This window comes from Lampris incognitus, chromosome 5 (assembly GCF_029633865.1).
Source record: "Lampris incognitus isolate fLamInc1 chromosome 5, fLamInc1.hap2, whole genome shotgun sequence".
Classification (NCBI taxonomy): domain Eukaryota; kingdom Metazoa; phylum Chordata; class Actinopteri; order Lampriformes; family Lampridae; genus Lampris; species Lampris incognitus.
In genome coordinates, this window is record NC_079215.1 from 60,911,595 (window position 1) to 60,933,990 (window position 22,396).

The 22,396-nt window shown below is 46.3% G+C and overlaps 1 pseudogene; it reads right to left on the reverse strand.

Moving 5' to 3' along the window:
* Window positions 1-3,680: 3,680 nt before the first annotated feature.
* On the reverse strand, window positions 3,681-7,138 carry LOC130112210 (uncharacterized; annotated as a pseudogene).
* Window positions 7,139-22,396: the final 15,258 nt, after the last annotated feature.

Genomic DNA, 22,396 nt, shown 5'->3' on the forward strand with positions numbered 1-22,396 from the left:
GTCATCTAAGACAAAAAAGTCCATTCGTGAGTACGTGTGGTGCTGTTGTGAGAAGAATGAAAAGGCCTTAGCAGATGGAAATCTAGTTCTCTGGGGATCGGATATGCCTAGCTGGTTTACATAAAAGGTGAGAGTTTTAGATTCATTAGAAAGTGGTGCATACCTTGTAGATGATCTGTCAAGAGTGGCATCTTGGATAAAGTTGAAATCCCGTCTGATAATAATATATTGAGATTCAGTGTTGCGCAAAGTGGCAAAAAACAAGTTGGTTATGAAATTGTGATCATCCCAGTTCGGGGCATATACATTTGCCAGAATTACTGGAACGTTTTGAAGGTGACCAGATACTATTATGGAGTGTCAGTTTAGATCAGCGACAGTGTGAAGAGGTACAAAAGTGATGTTTCTATGAATTAGTATTGCAGTTCCTCTAGTTTTCAGACTAAACTTTGAGTGATATAGCTGGCCCATCCACTTATGCTTAATTTTGACTCGAAGATACATGCTAGGATGCACTAGGACGGGGGTGCCCAACCTTTTTTGAACCAAGATCTACTTTTACATTTGTCAGCCAGCCGACATCTACCAGCCCAAATGTGGAACCGCATTACTGTAATACCCATTCAATACACACGACAAACAGAAAATAGTACAGCCACTATACTGTATAGTTCTCTGTTAAAAAAGCAGAAATAAATGTCATTCTCTACCTTAGTGGGACCGTTGGCACTGGGAGGATGAGGCTAGTTTCTCATAGTCAGGGTTGTAGCAGCTGGTTGCAAGCCTTAGGCAGGCCAGAAGGCAGTCATCTGTCATTGTGGCTCTGCACTTCCAACTTGATGATCTTCATGTGAGAAAAAGCAGATTCAGACAGGTAGGTTGATCCAAAAAGTGCTGCGAAGTTCATGGCACATCTCCTGAGGATGGGGTACTTTTCCTGCAGCAGTAGCTCCCAGAAAGCTCCCTTCACCCCTTGTGTTGCCCTGGATTTAATCTCAATGTCAGTTTGAAGTGTGAGGATCTCATTCTCCACAGCAGGGCTGTCCATGTGAAACAGTGATGCCACTTTGGAGGCAATGTCATCCACATCAATACTTCCAAATGGAAAACACAGACAGCTGGCAACAGGTCCAATGGATGCAAAGTCAGTAAAGCGCCTATCAATCTCTGACAAGATGCTCTGAACTTGCTCCTCATAATGTGCATTACCAAGCTGTGCTGTGTCGTTACCCTGACGTTTAAGTTCTGCCTGCATGTGAGCAGTTTCGCAGGTCACTGCATTGCAGCCTACTTGACAGCAGTCGGAGCTTGCTTTTAAACGCGTTCACTGAGCTGATCATGTTTATTACGCATTTATCCTTTCCCTGTAGTTCTAAATTCAGCTCATTCAACATGCCAAATCCAAAAGCCACTTGTTGTCCTCTAGCTGTGTATATTTAGTGAGCTTGAGAAAATCTCTGATTTCAAGCAACAACTCACTGAATCTCTCCACAAAATGTGCCTCTGCTCAGCCACCTTACATCCGTATGCATCAACAGATGTGTGTGTTCTGCCGAGAACTCAATCTTCATAACAATATCCATTACTTCTTTCATGTTTAAGATCTCCCCACACAGCGCTTAATGGTGAATTATGCAATGATAATTAAGGAAGTAGGGGAAATAATCACTTTGCTTGCACAATCCAACGAACCCATTAGTACGGCCTACCATAGCAGGTGCGCCATCAGTTGTAATGCAGATGAGTTTAAAAGGGGCCAGTTTATTCTGGTTAACGAATTCCATGGATCCTTGAAAAATATCTTCGCCTCTAGTCTGTCCTTTAAGTGGCAAAATAGTGAGCAGCTCTTCTTCTGCGCTCATAATGTCGTCAAAGGCCATTCTAATGAAAATGCAGAACTGCGCCACATCCGCCATATTGGTTGACTCGTCGGACTGGAGGGGAAAACACTCACAAGCCTCAGCGTCTTTCTTCAGTTGCTCATGAAGACTCCCGGCCATTTCCTCACAGCGCCGTGTGACAGTATTCCGGGGTAGTTGAACGTCTTTAGTGGCATTCACAATGTCCGTTTTATTCTTGAAATCACCGAAGCGTGCAGCCACAGCAAACGCCTCTTCCACAGTTTAGCAAGAACATGACTGACGCGATGCGACGCTGTCGTTGCAGCCTCACCCTCGGCGCTGGGTCTCGTAAAAGTGGACTGCTGCGTTGCTAGCTGAGACTTCAACTCCTGCAGTTTTCTGGTTGGTGGAGCTGTTTTCACCGGGAAATCTGTATCACGGCTTTTGGGCACCGTTTTAAAATGGCGCTCCCAATGACCCTTCTTCGGTATTGACCCTTTGCACGTGACGTCACGTCCCACTCGCGGGGAATATGAACGCCATGACGGACGGCAGGAAGTGATAGACCGGGAAATTCAAAAGCGAACAACAAAAAAAAAACAAAATATTGCAACGGATGAATAGCTATTATAGTTTAAATTTAAGTGATGGCTACCAATAGTCAGAGTAATGTTGTGGAGTTGTCCTGTGAAGTGAGTCACCTTGTAGGACGGCACAAAGAGCGATATGTGGAGAAGCTAGCGATAGCAGGGTTAGCTACCGACCCGTGCTTTCTTCCTACCGATGTGTTCACGGATCTAGCAAAACCGTCCAGTCTGTCCGAGTTCAATCCACACGATCTGTACCACTATGTTACTGTAAACTACTAGTAAGACACGTTAGTCCCTGACTAATGGGTCTGACCCTTTAGCCGAGCGGTTAGTGATGTCGCCTTGTGGTGCAGCATACCCCGTATCGAATCCCGCACCGGGCAAGAAAATAACCGGTTACACTGGCGGCAGCGGTGGGATCCGGCAGTGTGCAGATCCTCAGAAGTCTCTTCGGAGCGCGGGAATAACAAAGCGCGAGGGCGCGCTTCCGGGGAGGGTGACGACTGTAAACTACTAATAAGACACGTTAGTCCCTAGCTAACGAGTCTGACCTTTTAGCCGAGCGGTTAGTGATGTCACCTTGTGGTGCAGTACACCCCGTATCGAATCCCGCACCGGGCAAGAAAATAACCGGTTACATTACCAACGGAGTGTCCCCATACACAGGTGCTGACCTAAAAGCATACAAAAGTCTGGATGCTTACCAGTTCTTTGTAGCTGGTTGGGTTACAGAATCGCGGCGCAGATCAGACAGATGGATTTTGTGTTTGAGTAAACAAAAAAATAATCTTCCTCCCATTCACTGTGGAAATGATAAGGTTTCGATCGTTGGCTTCTGCCACTTTTGTTGTTTGTCGCTGAACACACACAATAAAGTTAAAGAGAAGTCGGTCTCGCTACCGTTAGCCGCGGCTCTCGTCTCTCCACTTTGACGCTAAGTTACGTCAGAGCTCGCGAGTGAGAGACCAATAATAGCTTGATTGATGTTGAATCTGACTAATACAGGACCAGTGCTGACCTTGCCTCTTCATGGTTGGTCAGATTCGATGTCAATCAAGATGTGAACACAAGGGACTGCCGATTTTTTTTTTCAAAATCTAACTCAATTCTTCAAAATCATCTCGCGATCGACTGGCAATCAGCCCGCAATCGGCTGGTCGATCGCGATCGACTGGTTGGGCACCCCAGCACTAGGACAGATCATGAGTGATGTTTCCTGAGGTCCTCGGGTGTTTCAGGTCTTTCAAAATCATACACCCTCGCTCAGGTGACCTATCCAGGGTTGATCAGGTCCTGGCTTGTGTCCCAACAGCATTAGCCCACAGATCACTCCTTCTGATCCAAAGCCATCTGGAGGCCCTCTCTGCAGCCTCCATGAAAGACCTGATGGCTTTCCTTTTAGCAGCCCCAGTGATGCCAAGTAGAGCGTACACCTTGTGCAGTGAGCGGCCAGCAAAGCCTCTCCACCCCATTTCAATGGGCTCACAATGTGCCTTCCAGCCTCTCCTCTGGCACTGATCCACCAGCTCCTGGTACTTGGACCACTTCCACTCATTTGCCTCCTCCATCCAGTCCTCCCTGGGAACTGTGAGCTCTATAAGGAGCACCTGTTTTGAAGAGGCTGATGATATCACTATGTCTAGCCTCAACGAAGTTGTCATAACATGGTCCGGGAACCTGCGCTGCCCCCCCCCCCCCCAAGTCAACGCTCAGCTCCCAGTCTGACGCAGAGGTGAGGAGACTGGCTGCTGATCTGGCCTGTGACTGAGGCTGCTCACCAGCCCTGACAAAGGCAATGTTCCTCTGTCCACGGGTTTGCTTGTTGTTGGCTACAGCTTTGGAGATGGCCTCTGCAACTGTCTTCAGCACCTGGTCATGTCACCAGCGGTAATGGCCCTCCCCTAGAGCTGGTGGGCAGCTGCTGAGGATGTGCTCAAGTGAGCCTTTTCCAGGGCATAGAGGACATGATGAAGAGTCAGTCTTGCCCCAGAGATAGAGATTTGCTGGGCTAGGCAGAACATCATCCACAGCTTGTACCATGAACTTGATGAGCTGCGGTTCTGCCTGACAGATATCTGCCCAGGATATCTCCCTTTCCAGCACACCCTTCCACCTTGCCCATGCTCCCTGCTGCCACATGCCCACCATTCTGCTGGTCCTTTCCTCCTCAACACCTGCCCGTACCTCCTCCAGGACTAGATGCGTTTGTCCTTGCCATGGGCCTTATCATAGCGAGGTTGTGGGATGGCTCCCAGCCCTGCCCGTCCAGTTGCCACTGTGCCCACCAAAGCCCCATGTCTCAGCTGAGACTCTGCTATCTCTAGGCCTTCCTGGGCTCTCCACTTCCTGCCTGCCCATATCATGCCTGCTGATGCCACTCTAGAGTCCTTGGAGTCCCGATAGAGCAGTGCTTCTCTTGTGTGAGAAACCCTGAACTCCTTGTCGAGGCTGCTGATAGGGAGCTGGAGTTTGTTGCTCCTCCCACACAATGCTGCACTACTAAGGCTGTGCGGCAGACCCAGCCATCTCCGGAGGTAGCTACTGATCTTCCTCTCCAAGGTCTCAACTTTCGACAAGGTTACCTCATAAACCAGCATAGGCCATAGGACTCGGGGTAAGATCCCATGTTGGTAAATCCAAGCATTGAACCTGCCAGGTAGGCCAGACTTGTCTACTGTGGGAAGCCAATTCTCAAGCTCCTTGATGGTTGCTTGGATTGCCGCTGTATCTCTAAGGCTACAGTCAAAGACCTTGCCTAGACTCTTTTTTTGTATCCCTTTAAATTTATTTCTGATTTTTCCCCTTTTTCCCAATTTAGTGGCCAATCACTCCCTAATCTAATTCAAACATCCACCCTCATACTGTATGCATTCACCAACTGCGTCTCTCCGGCCGGCAGTCTCGAAGGAGATGCCTCGCCACTTTCATGACAAGGCAAATCCAGGCCGAATCACTGCTTTTTCTGACACAGCCAGAGACGCATTCATGTGACGAACACAAGCCGACTCCGCCCCCCTCCCAAAAACAGCATTGCCAATTATTGCTGCTTCATCGAATCTGGCCATAGTCCGATCTGACAAGACCAGGGCGCGAACACCCGTCCCCAGTGGGCAACTGCATTGACACAAAGCCGATGCTTAAACCGCTACACCACCGTGGACACCTTGCCTAGACTCTTGACTGGTTTCTCGGTAATAGATGGGATTGCAATGCCATCCAGAAAGAAGTGAAACTGGTCCACCACTTTCCCCCCCATTCAACATCATGGCTCTGGACCTGGCTGGTTTAAGACTCATCCTTGCCAAGAAAATTAGCTTCTCCTGGCCCTGGAGGATCCACCTTCCATCAGGCACCGATGATGTGGTGACAGCGAGGCCATCCATAAAGGCTCTGATGGGGGGCTGCCGAACGCCCGACTTGGACAGAGGGCCTCTGCACTCAGTTTCAGCTGCCTTGACCACCATATTCATGGCAAAGGTCAAGAGTGTAACTATCATGGTACACCCAGTTATGATCCCCTTCTCAAGCCGGTGCCAGTCAGATGTTGTGTTCCCAGAAGTCACTCTGAGCCTGAATTTCCCGTAGTAGTTCAGGATGAGGCCCTTGATCTTACTGGGTACATGGTGTCGATCCAGAGTAGTCTTGATCAGCTTGTGGGGTATTGAGCTGTATACGTTTGCAAGGTCATGCCAAAGCACAACTAGGTTACCCTTCCCTTCGTGCGCCTCCCTGATCAGCTGGGTGAGAACTCCAGTGGGTTCTAGGCACCTTGGAACTCCAGGAGTGCCATCTTGCTGTACCGAAGTATCAATGTAGGCATTCTTACGGAGGAAGTCTGTCATCCGTCTGGATAGATCACTGAATAAGAGCTTCATCTCCACACTGAGGCGCGAGATGCATCTGAACTGCTCCAGCTTGTTTCAGTTCTCTTCCTTTGGTATCCAGACTACCGCTGCCTACCTCCACTGGTCCGCTACAGTTTGCCTGTGCCAAATCACCCGCAGAATCTTCCAGAGGATACTGAAGTGCTCTGGGTAGCGCTTGTACACCTTATAGGATACTCCACTGGGTCCTAGAGAAGAGCTGGCTCTGGCTGCAGTACCCACCTCCTGGACTTCCTTCCAGGTGGGCTCTCTGGTGTTGAGCTCCACCGTGGGTGATGGTATGTCCAAAAGGACTCCATGGGGCCCTAGCTCTTGGTCTCTATCAGGGTCACTCAGAGTGTTGTGAAGGAAGTGGTCTACATCTTCTTTAGAAGCAGGCAAGATGACCACTGCGCTTCTGCCCTAACAGCTGCCTTGTGAGTCCAAATGGATCAGCTATAAAGACAGTAGACTTCCTGGCTCTCTCTCTCGTCCGTCTCCTGTGCCATTCTGCTCTGCGCAGGGTCATGAGCTTCTTCCTGATGATGTAACGGAGCTCAGCCAGCGGTGGTTTCTCCTCCTCAGTTGCTATCTCGAGCTGCCTTGCCAGAGTCTGAAGCTATTGGCGCAGTTGGTGGATCTTGTCTGCCCTTCGGTTCATGGTGTAGTTGGGTCTGGTGGTCCTGCCCTCTTCAACACCAAACCTCTCTGCTGCAAAACTGACAATGATGGTTGTCATCATCAGAAGTCGTCTGTCTGCATCTCCCTTTGCTGTTGACATGATGATTCTGGCTGCGTCCTTGTCAAATTGATGCCACTCTCTGTGCTGGCTTGCTGGATACCACTTGATTCAGCTGCTGAACTGCCCTGCTAGGAGCCAGAGCGCATAGCACCTGGAGGTTCTAGGCTCTATGGGGTGTCTCTGGGCAGGGCTCCTCTTGCGTCTTACCAGGAGTGGATCCTGTGCGCTGTACTGCTCCCCTCCCCGCCAAGCATTTCATTCGGGCCTGATGGATTTTACGGCTGTGCTCGTTCTTGCAGGCCTTGCCACAAACACATCTTAAACGCGAGTTTAAAAACAAGAGCAAGTGTGCGCATAGTCATGCGTAGACACAGGCACATGTTGAACAAGGTTAAAAGAGTTGGTAATATTTAAAAAGTTCGTTGCAAGAGAATCTGAGAGGTTGTCAATGTGCATATTAAAATTGCCAGCTATAATAAATATGTCATATTTGAGGACCACCATAGTTAACAGTTCAGAGAGTTCTTTTAAAAAAGAATTGTTAAGTTTGGGTGGTTGGTAGACAACCAAGCAACATACTGGGTTTTCACAATCACATTTTAAAGGAAGTAACTCAATGATATTGAAAGTCCTCCATGTAATCTGATCACAAATAAAATTATTCTTAAAAACAACTGCAATACCCACACCATGACCATTGAGCCTGGGGAGATTGAGGGTCTGGTAATTGGGAGGACAGAGCTCTGTTAGAGGGTAGCAGTCCCCGGTTTTAATCAAGGTTAATGTTAAAAGCAAAAGATCCAGATTATGAGATAAAATGAGATTGTTAAATATAAAAGTCTTGTTTGACAGATATGTTACACCGCACATGTTAGGGCTTAGGCGAATGCACGGACCCAAGGAGGCAGGAGACAGTGCAGTGGTGCTAAAACGGGTTTATTCGTCTTAGCCAAAAAGGTCGGCAACAGAAAAAGGCAGGAGGCGGTGACTGAAGGCAGGCTGGCACCTTCCCGGGATCTGGGCTGAAGCAACGAGGTCCTGGATCTGGAAATGGCAAGGGGGAGAGTTTGGTCAAGAAATAAACAACAAACGGCAAGAACGCTTTCTCGGGAAACTTCTTCTGGGTAGGGAACGCAGGCACTACCGATGAGACGGAATTATCTGGCAAGGTGGTGACGACTGAACCGGGCTTTTATGGAGGAGAGGTGGGTGATTGCACATGGGGATCAGGTGTGCCTTGCTGCACTCAGCCCAGAAGTAGGTCAGCCTCGCCTTCAAGTCGCAGCCGATCCTGCAGGTACTCGGAGAGAGGAGGGGTAAACACTCAGACCATAACAACACAAACACTGTTGGAGTGAAAGGCTTGACTGAGAGTGAACTCTTGATGGAAATCTGAGAAAGGGTGTTTGTATTAAGAGCAGGCTGACAGTGTTTGATGGTCTATTGTTAATTATAACAGAGATAGGATGGACTGGAAGAGGACCAGGCTCACCCAGAGAAATAAGAGGGCTGTATCCTGTCAGAGCTAGAGTTAGATCGACACATGATAGATACAGAGTTTATTGCATGATCTCTGCATGCAGCTAAATGTCAGGCTGAAAAATCCACACAATGGATTATGGTAGATGTCAGTTGCTTAGCTCCCTCACTGTTTGGGTGAACGCCATCTTTTTTTGTAAAAGTACCTTCTATGCGAGAATTAGTCAAAGATGTTGATAAAATCATGGCCTGTAGCAGTACAAAAATTCATTAACCAGCAGTGCAGACTGAAGAGGTGGCTAAAGCGCTTTACCTATGGATGTAATGGGGCCAGACAGGATAAAGTTTTGCCCAGAATCTCTAAAGTTAGAGTAAGGAACTCAAAATCAGACTGCAGCTTTAATGATTGCCTTGACATCATTGGTTCCAACGTACACAATAACAGTCTGGACAGTTGGATAGCAAGTGAGTATGGCTGGAATGTGTATAGAGACGTCAGAAACTTTACATCCAGAGAAAGAGTAAGTTATGACACAAGGGAGTTTGACGAACCTGGAGATGGAATCACCAGTCACAAGGATTTAAGGTTGACCGTTGAGGCGTTCTCCATCATAGATTGTCAGCTTTCAGTGATGAAAGTTATCTGTATCAGTCACCACACCCACTGCAGTAGGGACCTCAGTGGTAGTGGTGGAGGGGCAGGGCTCCTCACGGTGGGTGGGAAAAAGGTAGTTGGACAGCTGAAGGCTGAAGGGACGGCGGTGTGGAGGTAGTGAGTTCGACTCGTTAACGGTTGGTCTTGGGGATGTAAAGTGGAGAGCACACCAAGCTGGGTGTTGCAGGATGTTTCCTAGTTGATGGAGTAGCTCCGTTGCCGACATCAGCCACTGGAGTAACCGGCTAGGATATATTGTCAGCAAGCTCTGTCAATGAAGAGAATGAGTTTTCCAGGGGGAAATGAAAGTCAGACTCAAACAGGAGTATATAGCTGTCTCTTTCCCTTTACCACGGAGGACCAGCTGTGAGAGGGACCCAGACCGTCAACCAGACCTCCGAGCTCCTCTGGGTTGGACTGGATGGCAGCTTACTGAGAGCATAGTTGAGCTTGGTGATGTTGGAGATCTTTGATCTATGGATTGTAGCTCGGTTTGAATGCAGGTAAGTTCAGTGGCTAATGTCATTTCAGTTAGTTTAGCTTGGCTACCAGGCTAAAGGTGACCCTAGCTAAACTGGTAGCCAGGACAGGTAGTCCAGGTAGTCCAAATCTATCCCGCAAGTTATACAATACTACAAGTGAGGGGAAAAGTGCGATAAAGTGAGGAAATTGGCATAAAAGTCAGTAAAACTGCCAAAAGCTTAAAAATCCTAAATAAAAGCAACCGGCTAGCCTAGCTACCAGGCTAAAAACAACCCTGGCTAAGCTAGTAGCTCCATAAACTCTGTTAACTGAGGGCTGAGTGAAGGTTGAACCATGTAAAGGCAGAAAATGCAGGCTGGCGTCCTTAATGTGACTACTCAGCTGATTTTACATGATTTCCCCCCATCCAAAATCTAAGCCTTCTTGGCAAAACACGCTATGCCTTGACCAAGCATGGGGTCTGTAAATGGCCTAATAAATACTTTTTAGCACTTTATTTAGTTCCATGCCCAAGGCCAACGGCATCCAAAGTATGTCACCCAGCAACTATAGGGTGGAAAAATCCCGCAGCGGGGCGTGGTGTACTTTAATTAACGAGTCTCTAAGCTCAGGCACACACGTTCACACTAGCACACAGCGAAACACACTGGCACATCCAAACACACAACTTCCTCCGTGAATATACCCAGGCATTCGGTCATGTGTACACTCACATACACAAACATACCTGTACACATCTACACACAAATCTATAAATTCACACACACCACAAACACACAAACACAGTAAAAAAAACTCACAAACACAGTAAAAAAAAAAATCCCACTTGATTGTCACAAAAACATGTATGTCAACATACAGGACTCACATAAGGATACACATACATACACACACACACACTCAAGTGGAGGTCGCCAAAATTTCTTTATATGATACACAAACAAATTCATATTCCTTGATACAGTCAAAGCAGCCACACAAAGTCATACACTCGCTCACCACATTTAGACATGCACGCACGTGCGCGCGCGCGCGCACACACACACACACACACACACACACACACACACACACACACACACACACACACACACACACACACATCAAGCCACACATCCCTGGACTCAAAACGATGGTGTGAAAATATGTGAGTGTAAATGAGATGCAGACAGGCTCACAGAATTGTGGTCAAGCAAGTGAGAAAGAGAAAGAGCGAGAGAGAGAGGCAGATAGCGATAGAGAGCAAGAGCGATAGAGTGAGACAGCGAGAGGTAGAGATAGAGAGCAAGAGAGACAGAGAGTGAGACAGAGAGAATGAGAGAGAGAGAGAGAGAGAGAGCGAGAGCGATGGAGTGAGACAGAGAAGTAGAGAGAGAAAGCGAGAGAGAGCGAGAGAGGTAGAAAGAGAGCGAGTGAGAGCGAGAGAGACAGAGAGTGAGAGAGAGAAAGCGAGAGAGAGCGAGAGAGGTAGAAAGAGAGCGAGTGAGAGCGAGAGAGACAGAGAGTGAGAGAGAGAATGAGAGAGAGAGAGAGAGAGAGAATGAGAGAGAGAGAGAGAGAGAGAGAGAGAGAGAGAGAGAGAGAGAGAGAGAGAGAGAGAGAGAGAGAGAGAGAGAGGGGGACAGATAGAGAGGTAGAGAGAGATAGCGAGAGAGCGCGAAAGCGAGATAGAGAGCGAGAGCGATGGAGAGCAAGAGCGATAGAGTGAGACAGAGAAGTAGAGAGAGAAAGAGAGAGAGAAAGCGAGAGAGAGCGAGAGAGGTAGAAAGAGAGCGAGAGAGACAGAGCGAGTGAGACAGAGAGGTAGAGAGAGATAGCGAGAGAGCGAGCGAGAGCGAGATAGAGAGCGATAGAGTGAGACAGAGAGAGAGGTAGAGAGAGAAGGTTGTTGCTGTTATATCTGATGACAGTATATTGGTTTTGTTTGGTACTGTTCTTTGCTGCAGTATGTTTGCTTTCAGTAATGTTTTGCCATGAATGTTGAGCTTTTTCAATGTTTAAATCCTTGTTCTGGTAACATGTCACGTCATGCCAATAAAGCCAATGAATTTGAATTTGAATGGAAATTTGAATTTAGAGAGAGGCTGACCATCTCCCCACTGTCAGAGGCAGTAAGCAGAGACACATCCTTACCAAGTACAGGCTCACTGACCACAGTCTAGCCATTGAACAGGGTAGGCACACAAAACATCTTGGCTACCAAAAGAGCAGAGAATATGTGGTCACTGTACGGCAGGTGAGGTGGAGACAAGAGATGCACTTCCTGCTAAATTGTGAGAAATTCCAGAACATACGAAAAAAATACCAGGAGACATTTGAAAATCAGATTAATGTCCTACTCCTGGATGTGAAAGAACAATGGCCACTTATTTTAGGAGGAGGGCCTAAGGTCACACCTTGTGGCACAATATGTGTCAGAATGCCGTAGCCTAAGGGTCAGTGAGTGACCAAAACACCGTCAGTTACTGTTCAAGTGCTGTTCTATGTTTCTGCCAGATCTACCTTTTCCTTTTTCCTTTTTTGTTTTTGTTTTTGTTTAGTACTCTGTTGACCTGTTTTGCTTTGGCAACATTGTAACTAATGCAGTCATGCCAATAAAGCATAATTGAATTGAGAGAGAACAAGAGAGAGCGAGAGAGCTAGATCGATAGATAGCGAGAGACACAGAGAGAGAGAGCAACTCAGAGATAGAGAGAGAAAGAGCGAGAGAGAGAGAGAGCATGAGAGAGAGAGACAGGCAGATAGAGAGAAAGCGAGACAGAGATAGAAAGAGAGAGAGAGAGAGAGCAAGAGACAGATAGAGAGAGAGAAAGAGTGAGAGCGAGAGAGAGATAGCGAGAGACAGAGAGAGAGAGCAACACAGAGATAGAGAGAGAGAAAGAGTGAGAGTGAGAGAGAGATAGCAAGAGACAGATAGAGCAACAGAGAGATAGAAAGAGCGAGAGAGAGAGAGAGAGAGCATGAGAGAGAGACAGGCAGATAGAGAGAGAAACTGAGAGAGATAGAGAGAGCGCGAGATAGAGAGAGAGAGCAACATAGAGAGAGAGAGATAAAAACTAAGTGCGAGAGCGAGAGAGATACAGCGATAGTGCGAGAGACAGAGAGACAGAGATGGAGAGAAATAGAAAGAGAGGAAGAGAGAGAGAAGGAGAATTTTGAATTTTAAAGCAAGTCTTTCTGTAACAAAAAAATGTATCAAAAAACAGACTTGAAATCTTTCTAAACATAAACAATACTTGTCAGAGTACAAACACTCAATAAGCATCTTTTAACAATCCCAAAAACCAATCATTCACCGACAACTCGAAAAATGAAAAACAGGTAAGACCCCTGTTACCCGCGCTCTGCAGAAAACACCAGCTCATCCTTTGTGCTGGAACACAGCAGCCCTTTATAACGCCACAAAGTTGTGAATGTGTCCATATCTTCCGTTGCCTTGTATGAACTGAAGTCTACTCTTATCCTGGCCTTGACCATCCTGCAAAACAACAGTTCAACATGGCTTTCTGTACATTCTCTAATTCTCTTTTCCCGGCTCACATAGATAGCCAGGAGAGATAGAGGGAGGGAGGGAGACAATGAAGGCACGCTCACGGAAAGCTACTCCACACATTGTGCCACATTCAGCCACAAAAAATAAATCCACACCCTGGCTGTTGGTTAATACAAACTGATGTGACTCATCAGTCGTGTAATGACTGAGACAAATCAACACTTGTATCATGTGTTTGTGTCCAGCCGATGACATCACAGCAGATGGTGCAGCATGGAGGCTTGGTGTGGGTCCATGGGTACAAGCTGTGCTGTGGTCACACATTCCTCCTGGTGATGTGTGGGGGCCTGTTCCCACATCACATCCCACATCCACCATGTAGAAAACACACACACACATCCACACATCCACCGTGTAGAGAACACACACACACACATCCACCATGTAGAGAACACACACACACACATCCACCATGTAGACAACACACATCCACACATCCACACATCCACCATGTAGAAAACACACACACACACATCCACCATGTAGACAACACACACACACACATCCACCATGTAGACAACACACACACACACATCCACACATCCACCGTGTAGAGAACACACACACACATCCACACATCCACCATGTAGACAACACACACACACATCCACCATGTAGACAACACACATCCACACGTCCACCATGTAGACAACACACACACACACACACATCCACCATGTAGACAACACACACACACATCCACACACACATCCACACATCCACCATGTAGACAACACACACACACATCCACCATGTAGACAACACACATCCACACGTCCACCATGTAGACAACACACACACACACACATCCACCATGTAGACAACACACACACACATCCACACACACATCCACCATGTAGAGAACACACATCCACACATCCACCATGTAGAGAACACACACACACATCCACCATGTAGACAACACACATCCACCATGTAGAGAACACACACTTCCACACATCCACCATGTAGAGAACACACACACACATCCACACATCCACCATGTAGACAACACACAAACATCCACACATCCACCATGTAGAGAACACACACATTGACCATGTAGACAACACACACACACATCCACACATCCACCATGTAGAGAACACACACACATCCACACATCCACCATGTAGAGAACACACACATCCACACATCCGCCATGTAGAGAACACACATCCGCACATCTGCCATGTAGAAAACACACACACACACACACATCCACACATCCACCATGTAGACAACACACATCCACACATCCACCATGTAGAGAACACACACACACATCCACACATCCACCATGTAGACAACACACAAACATCCACACATCCACCATGTAGAGAACACACACATTGACCATGTAGACAACACACACACACATCCACACATCCACCATGTAGAGAACACACACACATCCACACATCCACCATGTAGAGAACACACACATCCACACATCCGCCATGTAGAGAACACACATCCGCACATCTGCCATGTAGAAAACACACACACACACACACATCCACACATCCACCATGTAGACAACACACATCCACACATCCACCATGTAGAGAACACACACACACATCCACCATGTAGACAACACACACACATCCACACATCCACCATGTAGACAACACACACACATCCGCACATCCACCATGTACAGAACACATCCACACATCCACCATGTAGAGAACACACACACACATCCACCATGTAGACAACAAACACACATCCACCATGTAGACAACAAACACACATCCACCATGTAGACGACACACACATCTACCATGTTGACAGCACACACACATCCACCATGTAGACTACACACACACAACCACCATGTAGACAACACACACACAACCACCATGTAGACAACACACACACATCCACCTTGTAGATAACCAACATACATCCATCATGTTGACAGCACACACACATCCACCATGTAGACAACAAACACACATCCACCATGTAGACAGCACACACACATCTACCATGTTGACAGCACACACACAACCACCATGTAGACAACACACACACATCCACCTTGTAGACAACCAACATACATCCATCATGTTGACAGCACAAACACAACCACCATGTAGACAACACACACACATCCACCATGTAGACGACAACATGACACCAGCAGGTAAACCCAACGCACTTAACAGCACAAAAGTAAAAAAAAAAAAAGAAGGATTAATGAAGGTAATGACCCCAGAATGGAAATCAGTTTCGGTACACAACTCTTCATAGCACAGTACACAAACACAGTTTTTCATCTCAACCCCTAAAACCCCAGAGACAGTTTAAACTCATAACTGGGTAATACAGTAGGTATGAGAGTTAAGCTGTACATCCTGAAGCAGTAATACATCACCATGACTACCGAGAGTGATGCTTCAAACATTCACACAACATGCTGGGACGGACTAAACCGTGGTAGACCACGTGTTTAGCAGAACCGCTTGTGGAATTAAAACAACAACATCAGGGAGCAGTTGTGCTCATATGCTCTGGAGGCATTTGTTTTTTGGCGGTTTCCAGCTTTGTGCTGGAGTTTCTACCTCAGTCTAACAGTCCAACACTCATGACACCTGTCAGGCCGTCTGTGATTACATCGTTATTACATCAGCCACAGTTGACAACATTTTTTGTTGTTGACTGTCGACAGTCAACAAGTTTGAATATCTTGGGGCCATCGTCACAGATGAAGGCTCCAAACCGGAAGTCCTTTCCGGCATTGCACGAACGACCGCGGCACTTGCGAGGTTAAAACCAATCCAGAAAGACAAACATGAGTACCGGGTCTACAGTCAGGTGACGCACTCACTAGTCGTCTCCATCTTTTCATACGCACGTGGAACTTGGACACTCGCCGCAGACCTCCAAAGAAGAACAAGTGCAATGGAGATGAGGTGCTGCAGAAGATTCTAGGCATCTCATATAGAGACCATGGTACGAATGAAGAGGTGGGAAGAAGTGTTACACAAGCCGTTGGACCACATGAGGACTTGTTGACAGTCATTGAGAAGAGAGAACTGAAACGGTGTGGTCACACCTCGGGAAGTTCCTGCCTCGCCGAGACCCTCCTGCAAGGCACGGTGAGGGGCGGGCGAAGACGAGGAAGGCAGAAGAAGCGATGGCTGTGTAACCTCAGAGTGGGCAGGCCTTGACTTTGCCAGCTTCCAGAGGGCAGTTGAGGACAGACAGAGACGGCGAGGACTGGTTGCAGATTCAACAGCGCTGCCCCAACGACCTCTCTCGAGGTTACAGGATGGGTGAGGTGAGGTGAGGAGGAGGAGGAAGGTTGACAACATGGCTTCAGGTCACTCCACCTCATTTATAGTCCCAGTGTTCACACCACCTGACAGCTTCTTCTGCCTACCTGTGTGTGTACGCCACACAACAACACACACTGTCCTTCTTCTACCTAGCTGTGTACGCTACACAACAACACACAATGTCCTTCTTCTACCTAGCTGTGTACGCTACACAACAACACACACTGTCCTTCTTCTACCTAGCTGTGTACGCTACACAACAACACACACTGTCCTTCTTCTACCTAGCTGTGTACGCCACACAACAACACACACTGTCCTTCTTCTACCTAGCTGTGTACGCCACACAACAACACACACTGTCCTTCTTCTACCTAGCTGTGTACGCTACACAACAACACACACGGTCCGACTCGCCGGGACTGGCATGCATTGTTTAGAGAAACCTGAAACACAGTTCCATGGGTGTTTGTGTCAAGACCTCAATTGTGAGTGTGTTCTGGGATGAGCTCTGTGATGAGCTCACACACTCATCTCTCAGTAAATGAACGCACACCCAGATAACAAGACCAACATGATGAACACAAAGACATACCAACAAGTCTCGTCTTCATTTCTCACTCTCTCCTGTTTCACCTCTCACTTTCTCACACAACTATTAAATGAACAGTTCACACACACACATGCACATACTTGCAGACACACACACGTGCACACACACACACATACTTGCAGACACACGCACGCACACATACTTGTAGACACACACATACTTACAGACACACACATGCACACATACTTACAGACACACACATGCACACACATGCACACACATACTTGTAGACACACACAACACACACATACTTACAGACACACACATGCACACACACACACATGCACACACGCACATACTTGCAGACACACACGCACACACACATACTTGTAGACACACACAACACACACATGCTTACAGACACACACGCACACACATGCACACACACACATGAACCCATACTTGCACACACATGCACAAACACATACTTGCACACACACATGCACATGCACACATACTTGCACACACATGCACACACACACTCGCATACACACACACGACAGGTGTGTGCCATGTACACAGGTGCCCACAGACACACACAGCAGAATGCATGAGCAGAGGTCTATGTCGACCACTGGCTCAACAACACGAGTCAGGCACATTGTGCGATGCTGAGCTAACATGAGCTAACAGTCCTGGCATCCCCCACACCAGCCCACAGCATTGTGACGGCTGGGTTAGCTCACATTTGTAAGAAAATTAGGTCACACTTTATTTGAGTGGGTGTATAAAGACTGACATGACACTGTGATGAACATGAAGGATCTTTATGAGTGTTTGTGACTGCTGTCGTTAACTGTCTCTCTATCCATTGTGTAATTTTTAATGCAACATTGAACTTGTTTGAGATGTTTGTGTTGTAGCAGCCCCAGTTGGACCGTCTAGCACATCTGTAGCTCGAACACACACATTTCAAACCATGTTCACTGGACTCCTGTTTACCTTGGTACCATTTAGCTTTTGTTAGGCTAAATATGAACTGTTAACTTAGATATGAACTGTACAACTAGATATGAACTGTTAACTTAGATATGAACTGTACAACTAGATATGAACTGTACAACTAGCTATGATGAACTGTAAAACTAGATATGAACTGTACAACTAGATATGAACTGCTAACCTAGATATGAACTGCAAAACTAAATATGAACTGCTAACCTAGATATGAACTGTAAAACTAGATATGAACTGCTAACCTAGATATGAACTGCTAACCTAGATATGAACTGTACAACTAGATATGAACTGTTAACTTAGATATGAACTGTAAAACTAGATATGACCTGCTACCTGAGATATGAAGTGTTAACTTAGATATGAACTGTAAAACTAGATATGAACTGTAAAACTAGATATGACCTGCTAACCGAGATATGAACTGTTAACTTAGATATTAACTGTAAAACTAGATATGAACTGCTAACCTACATATGAACTATACAACTAGATGTAAAACTAGATATGAACTGTAAAACTAGATATGAACTGCTAAACTTCCGGTTATGGCGAGGGACTAGGAGGTCGCACATCTCAAGCTCTGCAGCTACCGTGTAAATTAATCCTACAATACTAATCCGAATCTTGTCTAAAGTCACGCAATACGTGTATAAGAGTACCCAGAACTAAAATGTCAGGGAAAGAGAGAGAAAGAGAAGGAGAAAAGGAAATCGCGACACGAGGAAGAGGCTGAGAAGGTTAGCGACGCCATGCAGGTTGAAAATATGGCTAACGAAGAAGACGACCACGAGGAAGAAGATGACGAAATGTTAGACACAGATAAGAATAGCAACCAAGATATCATGAAAGCCATACAGTCTTTGAAAAGTGGACTTTACAAGAAAATTGATGGAGTGCAAGCGACAATTGCGGATGTAAAGAAACAGATACAGGAATGCGTGGGTCGCATGGAACAGGCCGAACAACGGATTTCTGACATGGAGGACGACGTTAAGAAGCTAACACCCCGAGTTAGCACGCTGGAAAGCACCGTCAAAAGCCTTACTGACCAAGTGGAGGACTTGGAATGCAGGAGTCGGTGAAATAACGTAAGGTTGGAGGGCCTACCGGAGAAAGAAGAGGGCCAGGATGCACCTGCATTTTTGGAGAAGTGGTTGCCGGAGGCTCTGAACATGGATCCGCGGGAGGGCTTGGTAGTGGAGCGGGCTCATAGAATCGGCGCTCCGGTAGACTCTCGCACGGGTCGTCCAAGGACATTGATCATGAGGTTCATGAACTTTAAGGACAGGGAGCGAGTACTAAAGGCAGCCAAAACCAAGGGACAGGTCCTTTACAAGAACACGCCGGTCCGTTTTCACATCGACCTCTCTGCTGGGGTGCACAAGATGCAGCGCGACTACGATCAGGTCCGGAAGAAGCTGAGAGACCGGGGGATCCGCAAGCACAGCATCCTCTTTCCAGCCCGGCTCCTGGTAACACACGACGAGAGACCCCACACCTCTCAAACCCCGGCAGGAGTGGAGAGGTGCATTCCATCCCTCGGATAAGGACTGACGCAGTAGGCTATTAAGCCCACTTTATCTTATTTTATTTCCATTTACACGAAAGATGTAGCTACGTGTTCGGGCTGTCGTCATTTTGTTTTTGTTTAGGCTTTATTTTTCTACCTGGACAGGACGGAGTCTCGTTTATAGCTAGACTATTCAGCTTTTGTGGAAGGCCCTTAACCCTGAATGAGAGACAATGTCCAAGCACCAGCCGAAATGACATGGGCACATGCAAGTAGGCCTAGGCCTAAGGGACAGAGAGAGTCATCATCGGTTTATGCGCCTGTCGGAGGAAGGAAGGCCCAATGCATCGCGGACTCTTGTGACCAGGCTACAGACTTTTCCCTCTCCTCGTCTTCCAGTCTGCATGCACGGGTTCCAGATTGGTGTATGTGTTCGGGTGGTTAATGTTATATATGCCTACATGTTGTAAGCGTTGCACAGTTCATTACTGATGTTATGTGTGATTAGTATTTAGAAAAAGTAAGATAGCGAGCTGGAGCGAGAAGAAAAGAAAAGGTATAGAGAAACTCGTTTTAGCGGTAGTTAAACGTGGGATGGGAGGGGATGTCCAGAGTTCCTGGACTTCAGGTTCGTATGGGGTTGAGGGTGGGTTTTTGTGGTTTCATTTTATTATTTATTCTTTCATCAGTGGGTGTGGTTTGTCAAAGTACTTCTTCACTAATACGGTTCCTAATATAACATACCGGAATCAATGTCAGAGAGTTGCAAGGTAAAACTTACTGGGTGGAATTGTAGGGGTTTGATCAAACTCACAAAGGTGAAGCAGGTAATGAGCAGGATAAAATCCTTGAAATCAAAAATCGTTTTTTTACAAGAAACACACATGGTGAATGAGGACGTTCCCAAAATAGCAAGACGATGGCAGGGTCAAGTGTTGTCTGCTCCTTACACCACTCATGCTAGAGGGGTTATGATACTAATTCATAAATCGGTTCCATTACGGGTACAGCATGTAGTTAAGGACCCTGCAGGGAGGTATATTATAGTCCAGGGTAGGTTATTATCTGAAACCTTAACTTTGATAAATGTTTACGGCCCCAATGAAGATGACTCTAAATTCTATAATAGTCTGTTTTTGACTGCTTCAAATCATCCTGGGAAATACATAATAGCTGGTGACTTTAACTGTACGTTAGATCCTTCAAAAGACAGGTCAACTGGTTTAGATGATACCCACAGTGAGTCCAGAAAGACGATACACCATTTTATAAAGGAATTGAACTTGTTTGATGTTTGGAGGCATGGTAAACCGAACGCAGTAGAATATTCCTGCTATTCCGGTACTCATAGAACTCACTCACGCATAGACTACTTTTTGGTTTCAGCGCTACTTGTCTCCAAAATAGATGAATGTCATTATAGTAGTATAGTTCTGTCTGACCACGCTGCAGTATCCTTGACCTATGAAGATAATAACTTAGTGTGCGACCCCCCCGAGATGGCGTTTTCAACCCGGGTGGCTTTCGGATCCTACATTCATAGATTTCTTAGATAAGCAGATTGACCTGTATTTTGAATGTAACAAGTCCCAGACTTCTGCTAGCACAAGGTGGGAGGCTTTCAAAGCCTTTATCAGGGGCCAAATCATTTCCTTCACTAGTTCCAAGAAAAAGGCTACAAGACTTGAAATGAAGACATTAGATGAGGAAATTAAAAAACTGGAAACAGAAATATATAATAATAGAAATATACCTACAGATGTTCATACAAGACTGCTACTGCTTAGAGCACAGTACAATGAACTGGCAGCTAATAAAGCGGCTGCTGATTTAATGAGACTCAAAACAGTCCTACTATGATCAGGGGGAAAAGCCCGGAAAACTTCTAGCATGGCGCATTAAACAACAACAAACAGAAAGGTCTATTAATTGTATTGAAGTCCCAAGTGGTAGAACTATAGTGGACCCGACAGAGATTAATGAAGCCTTTAGAGACTTCTACGGGAAATTATACAGCTCTGAGTGCTCTCCTAATCTGGACACGCAAACACAATTCCTAGACAATCTTAATATTCCTAAAATTTCGGGAAGAGGAATGTAGAGTATTAGATCAAGATGTAACTGCATTGGAAATTGCAGAAGCAATTGGGTGTATGCAGGCTGGAAAATCAGCGGGTCCAGATGGCATCCCTATAGACATTTATAAAAAATTTCAAACCAAATTAATACCACCCCTCTTGGAGATGTTTCAGGAATCCTTTGAGAATGGTCTTCTCCCTGCATCTATGAGGGGCGCCCTAATCACTTTACTCCCAAAACCGGGGAAACCAAATACAAAATGTGAAAATATGCATCCAATTAGTCTCCTAAATTCTGATACAAAAATACTCTGTAAAATTCTTGCAAGAAGATTGGAGGATCTTCTACCTAGAGTAGTGGGAGAAGACCAGAACGGATTCATTCAAGGGAGACAGGGTTTTCATAACGTTAGACGAGTGCTCAATATTTTATACAGTCAGAGGGAGGCGCCTGACACGGCCTTACTTTCACTTGATGCAGAGAAGGCCTTCGACCGTGTTGAATGGCCTTATCTGTTTGAGGTGTTAACACGATTTGGCCTTGGGGATACATTTATCAAATGGGTAAGATTGCTTTGTACAGGGCTTACTGCAGAAGTTTTGACGAATAGTAAGGTTTCTAAACCTTTTAACATTTGTAGAAGTTGCCCTCAAGGGAGCCCTTTATCGCCTTTACTTTTTATCCTAGCGATAGAACCATTTGCTATAGCGGTGAGGACACACAGTGATATTTATGGAA